Source organism: Lepidochelys olivacea, assembly GCF_965140295.1.
Source record: "Lepidochelys olivacea isolate rLepOli2 genome assembly, chromosome: 9".
In the NCBI taxonomy this organism is placed as follows: Eukaryota; Metazoa; Chordata; order Testudines; family Cheloniidae; genus Lepidochelys; species Lepidochelys olivacea.
Window position 1 is genome coordinate 19,762,057 of NC_140419.1, and position 21,207 is coordinate 19,783,263.

The following is a 21,207-nucleotide window of genomic DNA, read 5'->3' on the forward strand; positions in this document are numbered from 1 at the left end:
GGACTTTTTGTTTTGTTATAAATTCTGTTTTCTCATAATTTATACCCAAAACAGAGACAAACATATTCACAGGGCAGCACAGCACACAGTTTTGAAGACTCCGGGCCAAATTCAATAATACTGCAAAGAGGAATAATGCCACTGATTTCAATGGAACTGTGACTGCTAATGCCAGGATGAATTTGACCCACAGAATTTATGACCATCATGCCATGATTTCAAACAGTATAAACTAGACAAAAATGAATCATTTAATCTATTCATGCAGTATCCTCAAAAACAAATCTTCACCCAATCTATTAACCATCATCTACTGTCTGATGATTATGTTGGATGTTTATAAATATAAAGGGGCACATTTAGCCTGGAGGAACAGGTGCAGTTCTCAAGGAGGTTTCTGGGACAGGCTGAGTATGTAAATTCAGTCATTTGGTCTACCCCCAACTCCCACATTTATGTAAACTCCACCACCATTTACATTCATTTTGTGACCAGGAGGAATTAATCCCTGCCCTATAGACCCTCTATGCCAGTTACAAGCAAGTAAAAAGGCCACAGGAATACCCCCCATTCATGGAAAACCTCAGTGAAGGTGGATTTTTGGAGACAAAGGGCTCTGGTCATATCAAGGGCAGGAAGCGGATTCCCCTCTATCCCTGTGCTAGCACATGGATGAACCTGGCCTATGATATCCTAAGTTACACAATTGTTTATGTCACCACTGAATTTGGCAAAGATAAATATGTCATTTCAGTCACTTTTACACTGGAGGATGATGCCTTTTTCTGGTCAGGATTCCTATGTGCTAAGCTAAGCAGTACTGCTTCCACTCTGTGAGTGGAACTAAAGAGTCTGGTTTCATCCTGTGTGAGTAGAGATGTCAAGTGCACACTATACAGACCCAGCCAGGAATATTTGCACTCATGGCTGTAGAAGGCCTTAGGCAAACAAACATGTTTCTTCCTTTAGTTCAAGAGTCAGAAGTTACTTTCCTGAAAACCTAGTTCCTTACCCCCATTGAATCAGCAAATGAGCAACTGAGGCTGCAGTTGAGGAGTAGGTTGATATGGCACAAGACTACGAAGGAACAATGGAACTAGATGTCAGTAGAAAAACTGAGGGAATAATCAAAGCTCAATAAAGAAAGGATGGTCCACTGGTCAGGGTGTTAGGCTTAGACTTAAGGGAACCAGTTTCAACTCCTTGCTCTTCTACAGACTTCTTATATTACCTTAGGCAAGTCACTTTTAGGGCCAGATTTTTAAAAGGTATGTGTACTCCTTTCAGTGCTCCAATACCGAATTGACTTACAAGCCTAAGTCTTACTAACAGTCAGCGAGACTTAGGATCATAAATTAGTTAAGGCTTAGTCTCTTTATGCCTCAGTTGCCTATCTGTAAAATGCGGGTAACAGCATTTCCTACCTCACAGAGACATTGTAAGGAAAAATACATTTAAGATTGTAAGGTGACCAGATGCTCGGGGGGCTAAATAAGATTCTATATATAGATGTGGAACCTAACCCCAGAGAATCAGACACAGGTTGATAGCCAACAAGTTCTCAAATACAATTTAGTTTTCCAAAACTATTTTTATGATCAGAGATAGAACGACTAGGACTGTAGGCTCCTTTTTTTATTAGTGAACAAACACAATTAAAATTTGAAATATAATTTGAATTCAAATTTAAAATTTGAAATATAATTTTTTAGACAATTAAAGGTCAGCTTGCATCAAAAATCCACATTTTTTGTATTTTCAATGCAAAATATGATGATAGCATAGAAATTTAATAAAAAGCAAAATTTCTGAGTCAAGAAATAGCCCAGAAAGATACTACAAAAATATTGACATTACATTTTACTGAAAACAATTTTTCCTTTTCTTACAGCTTGAGGTCTTATTTTACCTGAATTACTTCACCTCTCTAATCCTATCCTTGAAGATGAAATTGAAGCCATCTACATTAGTTTATTTCTTATGAAACAAAATACTTTCATTTCCATTCATAGTTACCTTTTAACCTTCCTGGATGCACACACATTTTCCCCTGGTTACACTCTCCCATCTCTAAATGAAAACAGAAAATAAAAGGGAAAAAAAACAATAGTGCATGGTGAAATTACCTTTATCCTCACATGTGATGTTAAGAGAATACAGGAATAGTCTTTACTACCAGTTGGGTGAAAATGCTAGATTTACCAAAGATGGCTTATGAAAAGCTGTAAATTACTTTCCTTTAGGACAGCTTGGTTTTCTGCACCCCCCGATGTTCTCAGCGTTTGTCTCTGCCACACGTTTTAGGGGTTTTCCACCTTTAAGCTATGGCCATGTAGAATTTATGCCAAAAGGTGCTGCTGAATCAGCACAGACCTTTGCTATCCTAAGCATCTCCTTTCCCTGCCAGCACTGTTTTAGGTAATGCTGGCTTATTAAGGGTCCCTTCATCAAGAGAGAATTGTGATGACATTGGCCACTGGGGGTGGTGTGTCTGGATGTATTTTACCATTCACCCTGGGATGAATACAGTCCACTGCCTCACTCTGGGTTTTATGCAGTTATGCTCCAAACAGCTGGAAGTGCATTTTAAAAAAAAAATCTTCTGAGAATTTAAATACATTAGACTAATTAAAACTGTTGTACTTGTTTTGTGAGGCTCACTCTTATCTACATGATAATGATTTTGGCCTCAGCTGTTTGAGAAGTGTCTGTGGGTGGATACGGAGAGTGATAGATTCATAAAATGCGTCTTAAATGACTACAAAAGACTTGGCACTGCTTTGAATCATCCATCTACAGTGCCGCATTATTCAGAAAGTAATGCAACCCTGTAAATAATTTAAATGTACTTTTAAAATTTCTGAATGCTCCAGCATCTCCTCCCTCCCCGCCATATACTCAGAAAATTGATTTGACTATGACTAGACCTATGTTCTTAAATCGTGTAATGTTAATGTAGAAAAAGACTTCTGACAATAATGAAACTGGAAGCATTTCCAGCAGACTAGGCTTTGTGGAAATGAGATGGCAGTCTTCAAAGTTCCCAAGCCAAAGAGAGTCAGCTCGACAAGGAAAAAAGTATCAGAACAGGGGCTGAGGGTCCACACATTTTTAAAAAAAAAAACAGTAGCAAAGTTAGTGAAAATGGTCAAATAGATTAGAATACATTTTTCACTTAAGAAAACATCAAGCTGTCGTTTGATAGGAAAGTTGTCCTTTGATAGCAAAGTTAAGCTGAGATCATCATGAACAAACAGATACAAGATATTTTGAACTCTATAACAGTGCTACCGCATCTTAAGAACATGACATCTCTGGCAGTTGCTCTGATTGATGGCTGGTTTTGAGAGGGAATCATGAAGCAGAATGTTGACAGCATCAGATAAAAAGAAAAATCTTGGTTTTGGCTTCCTGACCCAATTTTTCCTTCCTTTTACAATTCTTCACTATATCTGCTTATGACAATATCATGCTCATAAGACTAGCAAACTTGAGGCCACTTGTTGCTTTCTTTAAGGTAGTTTCAGTACTCATACTACGACAATATCAGGTTAGTTCAGTGCTCACACAAATGACACAGCCTTAAGGGACATCCAAGGTTGCACTACAGTAATAATAAACAATAATTCCTAGCTCTTATGCATTGCTGCTTCCTTAGTTTGGCATGGAAAATATGTCTAAGCACTGGGGTCTGAGAGTCAAACTTGCCTATTTAATGCATTCTCAAGAGCAGTCTGGACTGTTTCTCCACAGGGCAACATGCTTCTGAAAGATGAGCCGGACGATGCTGTCATATATAATGCAACTGAAGAGAATGTAATTACTTAACATTGCTTAAAAGGCTGCACATCAGAAAGCACAGGAAATATATGCAGAATATGAATATGCACAAACTGCATTACGGAGCAATCTAAAAGATATGCTCATGTTACTGGAAAATTTTGTTACAGAGAAAGATGGAAGCTAGCATAATAAAACTAAGACACCCATCCTCAGCAATCATATCCTGACAATTCAGGAACTGGCATTCCTGTTCATCCAGCAAGAACAGATCAAAGGCCTACTCTTCCTCTTGTTGAAACCAATAACAAATAACAAAACTTCCAATGTAGCAGTAGCGGGATTGGGTCACTGATGGAAATAACCATTTTTTATCCAGTCTTATTTATCCCCCTTAGGTCTGTGTTCCAGTGTGATCTCTAAAAGAACATAAGAGCTGCCATACTTGGTCAGAATATCTTGCCCAATATCGTGTCTCCTACAGTGGCCCATACCAGAGCTTCAGGGGTAACATACAGAATAGGGCAATTATGGAGTGATCCACCCCTGACTTCCACTGCTGGCTTCTAGTAGTCAAAGTTTTAGGGTCACCCCAAGCACGGGGTTGCATCCCTGACCATCTTGGATAATAGCCATTGATAGATCTATCCTCCATGAACTTATCCAGTTCTTTTTTGAACCAGATATACTTTGGCCATCACAACATCCCATGGCAATGAGTTCCACAGGTAATTGTGCATTGTGTGAAAAAATACTTCCTCTTGTTGCATATTAGCTTCATGGGATGTCCCCTGAGTTTTGTACTGTATGAAAGAGTAAACAAGATGATTCTTGTTTCCACATCATTCATAATTTTATAGAACTCTATCATATCCCACCTTAGTCATCTCCTTTCTAAGCTAAATAGCCCTAATCTTTTTAGTCTCTCCTCACGTATATCCATATATCCAACTCACAGTTCTACTAGTTTTCATATCTTGGATTCTGTATTCGTTGATATATGGTGGTGGGGCACTGAGATTTTCAAACCTTTGCAGAATTAATGGAAGATAGATCCCTAAATCTCCCAGACTGCCTCAACTTTAGGTTTTAGCCAATTATTGACAAACAAAACTCTCTCATTCTGTTGCTATGGAAAGCACTTCAGATAAGGATAAAATTTTTCAGCTCCTATATACTTACACTTGATTTATCAGTCAAACTAAAAAGAGTATGTCAGAATTTGAGTGGTCATAGTATTTCAGTTGGCTCAAACATTAAAAGTTTTGCTTTATGTTCATTATTCTTTTTTCTGCCAAATGCTACTGACTCTATTCCTTATTTATTGCCAGTAGTTTCTGAATTTAGTGACCTCTTGGTCTACCTCATTAATTAGAGAAAAGCAACATTTTGCCATTGTCTAGGAATTGAATTGGAGGGGTCTTTTCCAAAATGAACATTTGAAATGACTCAGTATTTAACAGCAAGGAATACATATAAAAGATCTTCTCAGGCTACTTACATCTCACTATCACACTCAGATACTTCGTTTTCAAGTCACCCAAAACAATTATGGAATTCTCTAAACTACCCAAGCATAGTCACATCCTTGCTGATCAAAAAGCAATGCATTCATGTTGCTTGTTTTCAAGAATCTAGTCTCACAGTGCTTGTGATTGTTAGTAGACTAAAATAGGTCGGGGAAGTCATTGCCAGTGCCCTTTCTGGAACTTCTAAGAGCAAAGCAACAATTGCAATGATAATATAGTCATTCTTTAAATTTCTAATCATAGCTGCCCCTTCTGGTCATTATTATATTTTAATTAGAGGGACTATATGGTAAAGAAATATATTTTAATAAATATTTATACTCACAACTCCCTCTCTACGAAATTTATTGTTAAGTTTTAAGTGGGGCTATTCTAGATGTCTGGAGTAAGAAACCACTCAAGATGAATCCAAGTGGCAGAATATGGCCCTTAATATCTAGATGATAGGAGTGACTACATCATCACTTGATGATTACCTGTTCTGTTCATTCCCTGTAGGGCACCTGGCATTGGCCACTGTTGGAAGACAGGATACTGGGCTAGATGGACCTTTGGTCTGACCCAGTATGGCCATTCTTATGTTCTTACAATAGCAGGAGATTAAGACATTCTTACTTCTTCAATTTGAGCAGTCCCTGCCAATCACAAATCAGCAAAAGTTATTTTGTAGATGGCTATCACCACCTCCTGCTGAGGACATTACCTTTTGCACTGGCACAAAGGAAGTATGTTGGGACAAGACTATGGTTCTGTTTCCCTCAGTTCCCCCGCCATCCTCATACTAGTTTATTATAGCTAAGGACACTGAGTTCAATGATCAAAGTGAACCATTCTATACATGTTCTCAAGAGTGACCATCTATTGTATATATGTGTGTGTGTGTGTGTGTGTGTGTGTGTGTGTGTGTGTGGAAGAGGAACAAACTTCCCACCTGTAAATGTAAACAAACTTGTTTGTCTTAGTGAGTGGCTGAACAAGAATTAGGACTGAATGGACTTGTAGGCTCTAAAGTTGTATATTGTTGTTGTTTTTCTGAGTGCAGTTACATTAAAAAAAAACACCTACATTTGTAAATTACACTTTCAGGATAAAGAGATTGCACTTGTATAAGATGAATTGAAAAATACTATTTCCTTTATCATTTTTACAGTGCAAATATTTGTAATAAAAATAATAATATAAAGTGACCACTGTACACTTTGTATTCTGTGTTGTAATAGCAACCAATATATTTGAAAATGTAGAAATATTTAATAAATTTCAGTTGATATTCTATTGTTTAACAGTGCAATTAATCACAATTAATTTTTTTGAGTTAATGGCATGAGTTGACCGTGATTAATCGACAGCCCTAGTTGTAATGCGAGTAATGTTCCTTCCATTGCCCCAGGAAGGAGTACAGGGAAGTAGCAGCAGCACAAGAATGAGTATTCTCTTGTATTCTCTCTCATAGTGGTGATTCTCCTGGGGCAGTCAGTGAATCAAAGAGCATGGATGTGAGGGGAATATGTTGGGGTGGAGATCCCCCCCACCATCACCTGCTGGATAGCAAGTGAGTGAGTAAGGATAGAAAAACTAGAAATTTGAGAAAGGACCTCTTATAGATGACAGATGTTGACAGATCTGAGGAGTAGGTCCTGGTGAGAATACAATAAGAGAATAACTGTGATTTCTAAGAGAAATTTCCATTGAAAACTTTAAACTCTAGTGATGAGTTGATATTTAGGACAAATGGTTCTAGTCCCTCCTCTGGCATTGACTCACCATGTGTCCTTGGGCAAGTCACTTTCCCTCTCAGTGCCTCCTTTTTCCAATGTGTGGTTTGGGGACAATCATGCTTGCTGCCATTGGCCAAACACTTTGAAATCTACAAATGGAAAGCACTGTATTAGTACAAGCCTTTTCAAAAGTATCTTCCATAACAAAAAGGAGGCTATAAACTTTTTTACCACTTTAAAAAAATCAGCACAGACATTTACAGGATTAACCACTGTCATTTTAAAAAGTTTTAAAACTCCATTAGCAGAGTTTATAAGGTTCACATATTGTAGCAAATCTCTCTAAAATGTACCTTTCAACTTTCATAAGTCTTCTCAAAGACAGTATTTCCCATGGAGGTCATCAGAATAACACACATTTTGAATTCTTGACTTAGCTATTTTAGATAGAGATCTAAATAAAAAATTTTAAGAAAGGACTATTCTTAGCGTGAAAGCCTCTCAGTTTTAAACTCGTTTGAATCTCCTTTTTTTCTTAACTTCAAACTTTAAGAAAATGAAATTGTCCCCTGTCTAGAGAGTAATTACAGGTACAAAGCAGTTTTTGTGCACCCCTTGCTCTCCAGGACCTTGAGGTATAAGAGTCACAAACACTTTTGTGTACTAGAAACACAGTTACAGCCTTAACTATGAATCCACTAGCATGGATTTATGATATAGTGGTATGGAAGAAAAACATCAGTTTGATTAAAATTACCCACTTTTATTGAATTCTCTTATAATGAACTTTCTCCAGCAGAACAAAAATCACATTATGGCAATCTAAACTCTTCCTATAGTGAGGAATCACTAGCAACATAATGGATTAATGTCTTCAAACTTAATGTTCATCATCTGTTCTGCTCTAAGTTATGAATGCAAAAATAACATTCCCCAAATTATACCAGTAAAAGTAGGATGTGAACAGTTTGAATACATGTATTCCTCTTGCTGCAATGCAGCATTGCTGTCCTCATGCTTCACATATAGTAAAATATATAATTCTAATATAATTAATTTTTTTCTTATGGATTCACTATAAGATTCCCCTTTTCTGTACACAATATAGATAGGATCACAGATTCATAGATGAAAAGGTATCTTAGAAGGCACTACAGAGATACAGTGTTACGTAAATATATTGGCAAAATTTAGAAGCAACTTTTCTAACATGTGGAAAACAGAGATCATTTTTATAAAGGAAAAAAAATATATGCAGAGAAATTCTATTTCTTTTCCTGACTACAAGAAACTGTATAGATCCATTTCAGCCCTTGCTATTTGACTTTTTCCTGACTCTGTTTCTTGACTTTTGTGAATTACAGTACTTTGAGGATTTTAGAAATATAGTAGCTTGAGGTTTCTACAACCTGGAGAGCAATAAGTGACGTGACATTTAAAATATGATTTATTATATTCCTGAATTACACATACATTCATCTTAAAACTGACACAAACCTACAGGTTTTAATAGAATTTGTGTCAGCTGGTATAACAGTTTAGTCAAGAATATTAGTCTATATTCTAATACCTCTGCGTTTTGGTGAATTTCATTTGACACTGTCTAGTACTACAAACTTTGTAGAGGTTTATCTGAATGGGAATATATTTAGTAGCTAGGGCCACAAAAGCAGCCTTCTCTAAAAAATCCTCAGTTGTACAAAGCCCTCTGGTATCTGAAAAAAAGGGGAGTCTACCTTAGGTGAAATAAGAATCCAGATTTTTTTTTTTTTTAAAAAGTAGCAACATGAGGTGTTTAGTCATCAGGGCCACATTTCCCTCCCCCCCGCTTCTGATCTTGGATATAAGATTGTGACCCTCACAGAGCACACAATGCTACAGTCATCGGTCACTCCACATATGGATTGTGGTTAGCTGTGCACGTAACTACACCTGAAGACCATTCTCAAATATCAATGAATGTAGAAGGTGGTTGCTCAATTGCATCTCACAGGGATTGTGCTACCACTATGTTCTATGCTGGTTTCCAGTTTGTTTCTTGTTACAATACCAGGTTTGGCTTTCTACAGATCCATTCCTAAGTGATTTTGAATGTAACCCTGTAATGTAACCATGTAATGTGGTGTCAGCAGCAACAACGGCCAGGTTCATTATCTAGGGGTTCATCCTAACATTACAAAACAGAACTGACTCAAGTCCCCATCCAATAATTTGGAAAACTAAACACCATCCCTGGGTGCCTCAACAAGGCAAAACTTCCCCACTCACAAGCAGAGAGTCTGTACATAACAAAATACATGTTTTAATAAAAGGGAGAGGGAACTCAGCTTTAGTTTGGGGAAAAAAAAACATTGCAACAATGATTCAAAAGCACAAACCATAACGAACCATAACCACAGTATGTTAGGCAGTGGTCTTTGCCTCAGTTTCTCACCTTGTGGTGTGAAAGTCCGACCCACGAATGCCCTTTTAAAAAGGCACTTGCCTCTCCCTCTGCTGTACATTCACAGCTATCAGAGGCTGGCAAAGTCCCAAAATTCAGGAGTGAGTTCATGTGGGTTTGCATCCCAGCCCTTGGTGGGGGAGGGAGGCTGAGCAATTCCTCTGCTGTTGCCACTGCCCACTGTCTCTGCTACTTCTTGCCTCTCACTGTCACCTTTGCAGTGTTCGCGCTAACAATCTATGCTGCCATTTGACTACATCTCTCTGAGTAATACCATGCAAGATGAATTGAGAAGAGACACTCAAGCTAATAGTTCCCAGGTTTAACTAGAAGGAGACTGAGGCAAAGGATTTTCAATGAATGGCCCTTTACTCTGAAAGTCTCTTTCCCAGTTGGTCTGACACAGTTCACTGATCTTCAGGACACACTCTCTCTATATCTTTGAGGAGGAATGGTTTAAAATAGTACAATTGTGCCTAAAATTTTGTGCTCATAAGAGTTACTTGTGGGTGCAAAGCTAAGAATTTGAGCTTTTATTTGTCTGATTTGTGCTCACATTCAGATGCTTAGAGATACAACTGCTCAGATCTATGGCTATAGCTGAATTGTATGTACAATTTATACCAGCAATTCAACTGCAAGTGCAGATTTTGCAGTGCAAGTTGACCCTACAGTGAATGAGGTCTCCGACTGAAGAGTCACCTAGTATGTCATTTTATACTTCCACGTAATTGTGCAACCATCTGCAGTTGAGTCCACACGGAGAGAGAGGGAAAATATGCCTGGAGCTTTATTTTGATTGGAACTTGAATTTTTCCCTCCCAAGAAAATGAATGCATTGGAAAAATCTGAATCGTCAAATGAAACCTTTACATAACAGACGAGGAAAACAGATGCTTCACAGGCAAGAGGTACAAAGATGTCCTCACACACTTTATTTTGAAATGTAAAAGTATGTTAACTACAAAGTTGCATAACCTCCCATTTCTGAACACTATCACTGGGAAATTAAATCTTATTTTAAAATCTGTACTTTCTCTTTCTAATAAATCTCATTTAGTTAAAATTGTGACAGAATTAGAACTCTGTTGCCGAGAGTTAACTTGGGAAGCAAAGGTTATTTGCTGAAGCAGCAAAAAAGTAAACAGAATGTAACAATGCTATGCTGAAGCAGTATATTATATAATCCCATATTGGTATGGTGGGAATAGCTGTGTGCACCCTCTGATTTATGAAGTGCTATATGTAGAAACAATAACGAATAAAACTAAGAATTATTATGAATGATAGTTTCTATTTTATTAGCTTTTCATAATTATAACTTTATTAAATTAATTGGATCCTTGTTGCTTACACTTAAAACAGATCAATATATGTCTAATTTTATAAGTTTTAGTAACTTAAATAAACATTAAAATAGAATGATAAGGACAGAAAAAATAAAAAGCAAGATGTTATAAGATTTCAAACTTTCCTCCTCCCCCAATTTTTGTTTTTAAAATGGAATGATCATATACTATAGTAAAGTTTTATACAATTAGTGAAAATATTTGCTTTAACAATAAAATTTGACTCTTACCTAATCCCATTCTGAAAAGATAACTATGATGTTAATAATTAGGTTCAAATGTCATTGTAGAACTGGATCATATTAGAGTCATTCAAACTTCTGAGACGTCCAATGAAGTGAACTATAAAGTCAACTGCCTACCTAGATAAATATATGTTTAAAATATCAACTGACTCAAAATTTGTCTTTCTAGTAATTTTTTTCGATGGTCAATGTTACATTGATCTATTCAAACACAGGCACATCCAAATACTAATACCAAAGTATCATCCCTAAATTAATTGCATTCACAATCCATTAAAAAAGTTTTAATATTTGTAGTAACAGCTGATAACCACAGGTGTTAAATAACCTTACTTTGTAATTACAACTAACATACTTTGCATAATCAACTGTTTTTCAAGAGTATCATCATTTATCAACCTTAAACTGAGGTTACATTGTGAAAAGTGTGCCTAAAAAATGGCCCCTTCATGCTCAACAGAACTGTTCCCTTTGTATATTTAGTCATATTTGTAGATTTCAGGAACAAAAATAAGTTTGTTTTGTTTTAAAACTACCCTTCATTCCTGTCATCTATCAGGGCCAATGCCATTAACAGAATGAGCTGGATTCTGTTCCTTCTCATGAATCGTTAAAACAATTTTAGAGTGAATCAATTATACCTAAGCAACACACTGACGGCTGCAGAAGTGTAAATTAGGGCAGAATTTGGCCTACAGAATCTTTATTAATGATGATTATAATCAGAAGGAAAGAACTCAGCTTGACTTTCTGATCCCAGCTTGAGTTATCAGGGTTGATATTTAGAAAATAGTGTTTAATTCTAAAATTATTTTTATATGCAATTTTGAGAGACTATGAGCATGGAATGGCATGGTGCTTTCTCACAGTGTCACTTTTCAGAGCTCTACTACACTGTTATTTTGATAATCTGATATATGCAATCTGCAAGAAACACAGATTGTGCATCTTTACAAAAATGTGAAGCTTCGCATCTTCACAACTTTTCTTCCATCTTCCTAAATTTGATTGCAATCATGCTCTGACATATGAAAAAAATAATTCAATGGGACTGCCCACATTTGTGAAGTTACTCACGTGTGTGTTTGCAGGATCAGTGCCTTAGAACATTAGCTCAGAGATAAAGATAAAGTTTTCCTCTGTTTTGAAAAGCACCATGCAAAATATAACTAACAATATTATTAATAATACTTCTCTATATTAAACTGAGCAACTGTCAAGCCTAAATTACTAGCATTTTCTTACAATCAGGAACACAGTATCAAGGACATCATTCATTTCTTCAGAGAAAACTAAATATCCCACACATAGAGGATAGAAAATTATTTTATTTTAGTTACTTATCACTGAGACTGTGTTTCTGAGATACCTGTGTCTCTACCTAGTCACACTTCATGACTGGAGCAATCATCTCAAGAAGTAGGTAGAAATGTCAAGTTTTATGACAGCACACTTCCCTGACTGGAAGAGAAGGAGAATATAGGATCCTGCTCCAATGAGGTCCTAATATTAACGATCAAGGTATGCCCTAAAATTCCCTCTCACTTAAAAGTGATGTAGTCATGGCTTGGTAATCACTGACAGAATGGCTACTTTGTTGCTGTCATTACTGGAGGGGAACAAGAGAAAAATCAGAGGGACAGTGTTTGTCTGACAGAGGATCGGAGGATTCAGGTCCGATACTTATAGGTCCCAGGCTTCTACTGCTTTTCCTGTATTACCATAGACTGGAGGGAACTATGGAGGGGGAATATACCAGCTCTGTAGTTTTAACAGATGGCAGAAGTCTTGTGAAATAATGGGATAAACCAATACAAACACTAATTATGGTTCAATCTACACACACACACACACACACACACACACACACACGATCTACCTTTTAAACCAAAGAATTTTGTTTGAAAGATCAGCTTACCTCTTTGCTAAGGAGCATATTTCCAGGATTCAACCTCACTTAGATGAAGTCATTTGTAATATTCATCCCAGATGGTCCTTTGTTTAATTTTGTGTCATTTCAAACCAAGTAAATTATGTGATTATGAACTCCGTGTACCCCCGCCCCCAACATCCCATGAGCCTAGTTCTGTCCACAGTTATGTGGGTACACACATTTTGACCATATCGGGTGTTGAACTGCTGCCAATTGAAGTCAGAACAGGGTCCCAGACATATTATTTGCACCACCTATGTGGTCATGAGAACCAAAGAATACACTCCTTTATTTGTGTAACTATGGAATAAACTTAAATTTACAGCTTTAACAACATATTTTATATTGTCACAATTATTATGGTATCTGAACACTGCACAACCATTAATGTATTTGTCCTTACAAAATACCCCAGGAGGTAGGCATGTTATTATCCCCATTTTCAGAAGAGAAACTGAGGCACAGAGACACTAAGTGACTTGCCCACGGTCATGCAGAAATGTTGTGACAAAGTAACGAATTGAACCTCAATCCTCTTTAACCACTGGGACATCCTATCTCATCTGTATGCTTCCTACCAAGCCATCTCTGCCCCAGCATTATTTTTGACTTTGAAAATTTATACATTTTGAAACGAACATTGTAAAAAGAAAGAACAACCCTACCAAGTTCTTTCCCCCAGAAATTACAACAGCACAACATTGGGATATACATTTTTTTCCCTTGAAAGTATTTGAAGATGTTTGTCATCTTTCAACAAGCTCTATTAAGTTAATATATATTTTACTTTCCAACTATTTGTTGAGAATCTGATTATTAAAAATTGGGTTGAACAGACAGAAGGATCATAAAACAGTACTTAACAGTTTTTAACACTCTCTACATGTTTCAAAAATTATTTTTTTTAGCTATGTCATAGAAAAGCTTTTAGGTATGGGGGGTGGTGAGATGTCTATGCAATAGGACACAATGCAGTCATCCCCAAACCTCACAGTGCTGCTCACAACCATATAGTTATATGTCCTTTACATGTTAAAAGTCATTGGTGCCTTTTGAATGCACCTTATCATGAGCTTATGTTTATCAGATTTCATCTTGTATCAAATGTACACAAGCGGTACACAAGACACTTGAAAACTCTAACTCCAATTTCCCTGCTTTTAGAATATACTGTGTTTTATTTTATTTGTTCCTTTCTTCGGGCATCAAATGGCCTGATATCTCCCATTGAAAGACTACAGCAATGTCAGATTTCAAGAGGTAAATCAAAACACAAAATGTGGCTAATCAGCAATATGGGTTGTTTGAAAACATCACAAGTAACCGGTTGGCTAAGCTTCAAAACAATTAACCTATTTCAATATTTTAATTAACTCATCTCGGGGTACATCTGTTTTGATAAAGTTATGTATCAAATGTGGCTATAAAATAGCAACATTTGCAGTTGCCTGAACAATAGACTGTTTTTCAAAACTGCCAGAGATATTTTATTGTTTTTCATTATAGTTATAAGGAAATATTTTTTAAAAAGAAGGTGGGTGATGAAGGAAAATTATCTGTATCTGACATTCTCTTAACACAGGAATACTTTTCTAAATACACATTTGCTCATGATTTAGTAGTGAATATCTTAAGGAAAAGGGAATGGTCTGGGGTTGGAGCTACAGTAATGAACATGGGGCAAAGTTTATTAAAAAAATATATTTAAAAGTATGATCATTGTCTCAGGCCAAAGCCTAGCCCCAATCTGCAGTCTAAAAGAATCAGGCATCGTGTACTGTGGATATCTATGGTGGGGGAGGGAGGAAGAAGTCATGCTGGGAGGAGGATGCCTTTCTGCGGACCATGGAGTGACACTGCCCCACCATGGGCTACTATTACAGCCATAAGACTATCCCTGGAGCTCCTGCGCACCCCGCCTTGGAGAGGTAATGTCTTATGGATCTTTGTGGGCTTAGAACTGCCAGCCTCACTACTGTGCCTTGCTTGTCATGCCTCTAAATCTCTCTTGCCTGACAGTGCACCATAGAGGTAGAGTGTTTTGCAGATTGTCCCTACGGGAACCTCCCCCCTGCCAATCCTGCTTATTCTCATCAACTGGAATTCAAACTGATTCAGTTACTTATGGAGACCTCAGCAACTATGGATGTGTCAGTGGGACAGAAAATAAGGCAGCTCTATATACAAGAAAGGAACAGCATGAGGCCCCCAGTTGAGTAAAGAACAGATGCCTAATTTTAAGCATATAAATAATACCATTGCTGAGCTGTGGCCTGAGTGATACACAGCACATAAAGAAATAGGTCCCTTCTCTTCCTGAAAATCAGCATTGTGAGAGGAAAAGAGTAAGAGCTTTTTTTATTAATGTGATGTTTTTAGATAGATGTATAGGAACCACATATTAAAGGACTGGTAGTTCAAATCTTTACTGATATGGGCAGACCCATTGACTTCAATGGGACTTCTTGGAGGAATAAGGACTACATGATCTGGCTCATTGGTACTAACCATGGCTCCAGTCCTGTAAAGAGTTACACACGTTAAAAATTCATGCACTGTGATGGGTCCCACTGAAGTTACTGAGACTCCTCATGGTGCATGAAGTTTTTGTGGTATCGAGACTGATGTGTGTCCATTATCAAACTGGCTGTCTTCTTCATCAGACTTCCCAAGTTTTGCATCAAGAATGTCTTATCTACAAAATAATTCCAAGAGTTCCTTATGTTGTTTATATGAAATGTATTGAAAATAAAATATTACTTTCTTCAACATTGTCAACCTTAAGTTAAAAAAAAATTGCCCTCAAACTACTGCCTGCAGTGAAAACAATTCACACCTCATCACCACTAAAAAAATCAAACATCTGCATTCATGTTAATCCAGCACCTTCCTTCAGCTATCAACAAATAGTTCTTCTCTTTTTCTTGGACCAAGTAATGGGCAAATAGTAATGCAACAGCTGGCCAAAATGTAATTTAAAGAAAATATTCTAAGGTTTACAAGGGATTAGAAAACTACTGTGGTAGGCAGTGGAGAAGGGAATGATAATGTCATGCACATAGCAAGTTATTTGATTTTCAGTGGGAATGAACTTGGCCGTAATATCAGCAGAAGGAGATGGAAGTGGTAAGGTGCTGGCAGGAGTACAGCAACCCCTGTGGGGTGTCTGTCTACAACGATATATCTATAACCACAGAGACTGAAGCAGGGACTGAATGGCTATTAGTTGCACTGAAGAAACTAATCAATGGGAATTATAAAGTTTAAAATCTTCAACATGAAGCTGTCAGGTTGCTTAAAGGCAAAATAGGAGGAATAAAAACTGTGATGCAGGCAAATATTTTCCAGACTTTATGCAACAGACTAGTTAAATGCATGGGGGAAATTGTAGTATGTCCGTTTTCAGAAAATGAAAGTAGTAAAAAACTTGAACAAACCATAACAGTGAGAACAGGAAAAGTTAAAGTTGGGTATGAAAAAACTCCAGAGTATTGTGTTTAACACAAAAAAAGTGCCTTATAGTATAACCATCTACGTACAACACAGAAACTCTGCACTATAATAGTGCTCCTATGATAGAGTCCATGGGGCAAAGACATTCCCTTACTAGCACCATATGAAAACGCTAAAAGACTTCATGGGCCACATCTTTGGGCACTAATAAGTTAAAGTGGCATGAGAGATGGCCTGATTTTTCAGCCAGGGTTTAACTAGGCCTACCTTTTGCACCTCAGTTTTGCAAGTACAAATAATTATGAACTGTAGTTATCTGACCATGAATTGCAAGTTCAGTCAGGAACTGTGATGTCTAAATGGCCTAAATTGCACATACAACAATTTGTGCATAAATATTGCAGATGCTTGAAAAGAGATGCCAAGTTTAGAAAATATGGGCCAAATTTTTCAATAATACTGTAATAGAGTGTGCTGGTTTCATGAGTACACAGGCAATGTTGATGGAGGCGATTAAGATGCACAGGCATGTTCTACAAATGAATTACACGAGCAAATACCAAATCAACTGATCTATGATGAGCTAGCAGATGAAAATGTGACACAAGTAAAAAGGTAACATTTTAAAATTGAGAAGAGCTTAGGAAAATGAATTAGCAACTAATACTATGGTTTAATTTTAGTTTTCAATTTATAACAGTGACCTGGTTCTAGGACCTTTTCTCAATGTACTACTCTGCCTTGGGCCATCATCTCCAACCTTTTGATAATTCAAGTCTAGGTCTTTTTTCATTTGATGGCGTCTTGAGTCTGTGGCCTAGATCCACAAAGGACTTAAGTGTTGAGACACAGAGTGTCACAATGCTTAACTTTTAAACACCTAGAAAAATTACAAGAACACCACTGTGATCCACAAAACCTGAGTTAGATGGCTAGGCTCCCTATACAATGAATAGGGAGTGAGATGCCTAAGAATATGATCCGCAAACCCAGCACACTCGGCAGCACTCTGCCTAAGATAGCCAAAGGGAGATGCCAATAAGCGGGCTGCGTCCTAAACCCTGCCTTCTCTTGGAAATAGGTACCTAAATCTAGGCTGCAGGGAAGCACATTGCTCTGCTTGCAAACCATAAACTGGGGAAGATGGACATTCCTTTGTCTAACTTGAGCTTGGGGCCCAATGCAGCAGGTGTATTGTGCTCACAGGCCATTTAATCCCCCACTACAGCTGGGAGTGGGGCAGCATTGAGGAGGGAGATATTCCTCCAATTCCTTTTTAACCTCTAGTCCAGTGGTTATGGCTCACTCTCTGGAAATAGGAAAACACTAATTCAAGTCCCTCCTCTGCCTGGTGACAAGGACTTGAAAGGGGATCTACCACCTCTCCAGTGCATACCACTGGGCTATGGATATTCTGATGTGGGGCTCTCTTAAATCTGTCCATTGAAGTTGTTCCACTTTAATTAAATAAGTGAATAATTTAACACCAATGGGGCCAGAGAAAGAGCAAGAATCACTCTATTGCCCAGTGGATCGTGCTGGGGATTAGGTGGAAGATAGGCATCAGGATGCCTAGAGGGAGGCAGCAGTGCACAGACTAAGAGGCAGAAACATAGGCACCTAGGGACATTATACTGCAAAAACGTAGGCATCAAGTGAGTTTAGGTGCCTGCAGGGTTAGGTGGAAGCTAAGCAGGGATGTGGTGGTTTGAAGTCACACCTGAAAACAGGACTTAGGCACTTAAGCCTGAGGGCTAGGCACCCAAGTGCATTTGTACAACTGGACTTTAGACACTTCAGAAATATTACTCTGATATTTTTGTGACTCCAATGAGCTCTTATGGGCTCACCCTTTAAGACTGCAAAGGACCTTCCACTAGTACAGAATGCTTGCTTAGGGATGTGAACCATGAACAGTATGTTTTGCCTGTTCTCTGTGAATACACTGACTTCTAATTCCTTTGGGATGCAACTCAAGGTATTGATGTTATATAATTATATTGTTTGCATCTTTCTTACCTGCTGGGTGTTTCTGCTTCTAGGTCTGCACTTCCAAAACTAGAGACAAAATGTTCAAGCAGTAACAACCACTGGAATTTGCTTTGTTTGTCCAGTAGAATTCAAGTATTTTTTGTTGACTTCCAAGGCTTTGAGCAAGGTTCATCTTTTTACTCAAGCTTTTGCTTGTGAAATGGAGGAAGTTGGATTTTTTTTCCCCTGAGGGGGGAAATGAAAGATGGACTTTTGTTCCTTCATACTGGCACTTAATTTATAAATCTCAAAATGAATTAATCCCTAGGAAATTATCTGTGTCTTAGTTATTTTTTAAATACACATGAATTATTAGGCATCATAGAGGTCATGGTGTCAGGTGTACTATATACATCATTTTATAATACACTAATTCCAGTTGCATTATAACTCTGGCCCAAGAACAACATTAACAGAGGTATGGTTAAGAGTTTAAAAAGTACTGACTGGAATTTAAGGCAATCAATGCTTGGGATCAGGGGATAATAAGAACTAAGGAGATCAAATATTTGTAATATTTGTGGCAGGGAGTTTAATGTAGCAAAAAGCACAGAGTCCCAGGGAGAAAGGAAAGCAGAGGTTTATGAAAAAGGCTTATTTCCCCAGCTGAAGTTGCCATGATCTTCTGTGCTTCAGAGCATAGTGAGAGAAAGGATATGAGCAGTGAGAATTTTTATAAAATCAAAGTTCAAGAGATTTATGGTACTTATAGGTTTCAGTCACTTTATCTCTAGCAAGTACAAGCAAATAAATAAAGCACAGGCCATTGTGCAAAATGGAAGCCCTTCTGGCAAACAGGAATGGCCAGAGCAGCCCATTTGTCTTGATTATTGGGCGCAAATTTCCACTCCCTTCCAAGATATTCTTTTGTGAATACCAAGGCCTGCTAATGCTAAGGTTACAGTTATGTTTTGTTATTTGCATTGCAGTGGTGCTTAACAGCCAGGGCTCCATTCTGGGAAACTTTAGAAACAACAATGGTCCCTGCTCTAAAGAACTTACAATCTAAGTACTGTATAAGACTATAAACAACAGGTTGACACCATAAATAGACAAGGAAGCACATGGAAACAGAGACAATATTCAGGTCTTTGACAGTTTAAACACATGAAGTTTTACCTGGAACTGGAGGTCAAGGACTTAATGTTAAAGAAGTCTCCTGGATTCACTTAAAATTGAGTTTAACTCTGAAAAGTTAGTATAAAATGGCATCCTGGGATCTCACAATTGCCTTGCCATGATTCCTGTATCAAATGTGTTTAGAATGTTTTTGTGGCTACCTGACCTGCAAACTGAATCTGGAAGGTGAAAGTGAAGCTGGGTTTTTCACTTGTCCAATAAGGAGGCCTATTTATTGAGTCAAGCCCAAAGTATTTCATCCTTGAAGGAAGGCTATCCTTTCAGGCTCTTGGCATAAAGACTGTGTAGATGGAATGTGCTCTCCCTCACTGAAGCAGCAAAGGCATATGCTTGTCAACACTGGGTCTTTTTGCACAGGTGCACTTCCACCATTAATATTGAAACCAGGGAGGCCAAGAAGTGAAAATCACCTTTTATGCTAGCGCAGAGCATCTCACTAGGGTTTGCCTAATTCTACCTCCCTTGTACCTAGGAGGCCTCTTGCATGCTTGGTTTCAGTACAGTTATCCAAATAGAAAATCTGCCTAGAAAGGCCAGATATCCCATTTAAATTTTCTATTAGTTTACAAAACAATACATTTGGGATTCTTTTCCTCTTTCATAAATATTACACAAAGATAGCTATGGAAAAGCCACAACTGTCTCTATAATTTAAATGGCATCTTCTGTCCTGAAATTGGATGTGCTGAAATAAACCTTCAAGTTCCCCTCTTTCCATTGCCCTCCTCTACAAAATCACTGCCAGCACTGTAGATTCTGTAGTCCAATCTCTGAAAACCTTCCAGTCTCATATGTAAGGAAAAAGCAGTTTGTTTATTAAAATCCAGTTCCCATGTTGGAAAATGAAGTGTGCGCATTCCGCTACAAACAGGGATTAACAAACGTCAGCTAGACCGTAACTCATATTCATATTACTGGCATAGGTAAAGTCAGTCCAGTTTTCACCTTGGAACTGTTTATGTGTGTAAGTGTGTAACAGTGTGTATACAGGCTGAAAAATCTAGCACTTTAGTACCCACGTTTATACTAGTATGTTTTATTTTCCTGTGATTTACTAGAAAGCCTAGATACCTCATTATGGTGGTTTCCATTCTCAAAGACCACTTTGACTCAGGTTTTAAGTAAATCCCTCAGTTTAAAAGCATTGTGAGCACACACACAGTGTGCCTACTCCCTAGGCATATTTTCCCATGGTTTCATTGCTCTAAGTATTATGAGCAATATCTTCATGTTCTTCTGTTACAGCTCTCAAAAATATAACAAAAAAGATTTTGAAAGTTTCTTTGAACTTCATAAGTCAATGATTTTTTATATTAGAGCAATAAAGACCTCTGGGAAAGAACTTATTATGAGTACTGTGTCAGCAATTTTAGCTTATTACAGATGGCTTACTCCCCTTTCCACATAACTATTTAATTAATTTAAACTAAAGAGTGTATAATTTCCTGGCTGATAGCAGCCCTGAGCTTTTACTTGGAGTTTTTTAAACTGAGATTACAGCCCAATTTAGAGAAGGACTTCAACAAGGAAAATAATTCTTAAATGCTGCTGAGCAATGTTTGCAGTCCATCATTTTATTAGGAACT

General features: G+C 37.6%; 1 long non-coding RNA gene across 4 annotated transcripts in view; it reads right to left on the reverse strand.

Annotated features, from left to right (window-relative positions):
* LOC311525751 overlaps positions 1 to 21,207 on the reverse strand; it is a 280,572-nt gene that overhangs the window by 14,373 nt on the left and 244,992 nt on the right. For all 4 annotated transcript variants that reach the window (XR_014712857.1, XR_014712858.1, XR_014712859.1 and 1 more), the window contains 2 exons: positions 7,074 to 7,176; positions 2,017 to 2,070 (listed from right to left, as the gene is read on the reverse strand). This is a non-coding gene — a long non-coding RNA (uncharacterized lncRNA). The remainder of the gene's footprint in view (positions 1 to 2,016; positions 2,071 to 7,073; positions 7,177 to 21,207) is intronic.